Here is a 2,463-nt window from a genome sequence, read left to right on the forward strand (position 1 = left end):
GTGCAATTTCTTCTCTTCTTGGCCCGATGCCCGAACCCATGGCCCGAGGCCTTCCGTCGATACGTCGATCGATCCTCCAGCTCGACGTCCAATCTTCTGACATGTTCTACTTCGGTCCAACATGATTCTTCCTACTTTTAATTATCTCTCCCTGATCAAAGCTTCCTGCGTCACTCAAAATACAAATCAGATAAACATTATCAATTAGTTTTATCATCAAAATCTGAGATTCAACAATGCCTACCATATATGTGTGACCCTCTAGGCCTAATATCAAGCTGGTTGTGAGTCATACTTGTCAGAACTCCTTCTCACTCAATGAATTATTATCTTTATAATAATTCACTCAACTCATCGACTATAGACGTACAAGGCCACTATGCCACAATCCCCAAACGATACAGGGGAATCCAATCCATTGGACTTGTCTATCCTCAATTACCGTGTACCTATAGTCTCTCATCCATCCAATATCCCAGAGACTGTATACTGGGCATGGTGCTGTCAGACCCATACGGTTTCTACTCGAGTCTCGCTCTAATCGGATTCTCCCGAAGAATTCTTTCTCTCTCAATCCAAATGACTCTGGCCAAGGATTTGTCCGAGCAAGAACACATGGGATATTCTTCTCATGATACTGAGAGCGAATGATTCTCTATCGACACTCAATAGTCATCGTAAGGTTGACTGTCACTCCCGATAATCGGTTATGCTAGATCTGGAACATCCAAACCTATAAGTCTGATATCAAAGAGTGGAGTACTCATTTAGGATATCCTTGACATCTCAAGTCTAAAGACCAAGTACACCACTAGGATAATGGAATCGTTGTCTGATAATGAGGTATCATTAACTATCTAGTATTTTGTGAGTGGATCAATTAGTGAACTCATTCTCCAATGAACACTTGCACTATATCCCTAGTGTCTCCACATAAGCAACTATGAGACCAACTGCCTCTATTATATTGACGGGTATATAACACACCAGTATGTCCGGTTATCTCAATATCCCTCTCGAGTAACCTATGACCATGATTATTTAGGGTATGTATTTAAAGGTGAATCGGTCTCATTATCGTGATTTCAGCACAATCCGATTCTCATTGCATATATCCATGGACATCAGAATATATGTATGTGCATATGCAACAATCAATATAAAGTGATAAAATACCAAAATATAATAAGCAAAAAGATTGTGTGTCAAGGCACACGTGCAATCACTCACGTGATTGGCTTGCAGGGCACCTATGACTAGCACCGATAAGGTTAGGTACGGTGGGGCATAGTAAGTCAACAAGGCTAGGCATGATGACACATGATGGGTTGACATGGTTGGGCGTGGTGCCGCATGATGGGCCACACGATCAGGCATAGTGATGAGGTCACATGCTGCACATGTTCCTTCTCTTAGTGAGTGGGAAGATCTAGGTGGATCAAGGCATTCTTCGATGAAGGATCATGCACTATACCCACTTGAAATTGAGTTCTCATGGAGAAGTCCTTAGCTTCCATATGGTCATTGTGTGGATCATGGTAGATTCGATAAGATTTTCCTAATGATCCGAATAACCCTTGGGTCATCTAGATCATGACATATGTCTTGGAGCACTCTAGATTGTGCTTGCATACCCCTCCCCCCCTTCTTTGAGATGTTCAGGAGGTAAACGAGTGGCCAAGTAGCAGAAGCACCAATCTCAACCCCTCTAAATAGTGACCTATAGTAATACTTGTTCCTCATATTTGATTCTAACTTGGACAATAGCCTTGGCTTCAATTACCAAGATATCAAAGGTCCGTGATGTCATCTTCAACCTTTTCCTCTAGCACCTTAGACGCAAATAGATCATCGATCCTATCACCACCCTCGGTGTCGACAGCAAAGGTTTTATCCTCGAAGGGAGCTGAGTTGATTGCTCTATGGAGGTTGCCCCTTCAAAGGTGAATCTACCTTGTGATGTGGCTCTATCACCTATGGTGGAGTCCTTCAACTTGAACTCCATAGAGTTGACCTTTGACTTGGAGACACTCCAACAAGTTTATCCCATATCGATCAAGTTCGAGTTGATGTTTGCTCAGCCAAGTGACTGACCTTATGTGTCACGCCACATGTTTTACACATGCACAGATGCACTAGAGGTGGGGCTTCACTTTCCCCTCCATCTATTTTTTGTCGCTTTCAACTTTTGGAAGTTTTTGCTTGCAGATAATGTCAAATTGATGGTGCTTTTTTACGATGTTTGCTAGGGAATGTAGAAGGCTCTGAATCTCCTTGACACTAACCCTTATATTGGCCAACTATAGCCTATGCTTCAAGGGGGTCAACATACTTCCTCTTCACCCGACTCCAATGTTAGGTTAAGAGGGATCCGACCTCCTACAAGGGTTGGAAGAAGAGGTTCTTTTTTGTTTCTTCAAAGAAATGATGGCTGATCAACTTGGATTGGTCTATCCAAAAATT

This window comes from Musa acuminata, chromosome BXJ3-8 (genome assembly GCF_036884655.1).
Source record: "Musa acuminata AAA Group cultivar baxijiao chromosome BXJ3-8, Cavendish_Baxijiao_AAA, whole genome shotgun sequence".
Taxonomy (NCBI): Eukaryota; Viridiplantae; Streptophyta; class Magnoliopsida; order Zingiberales; family Musaceae; genus Musa; species Musa acuminata.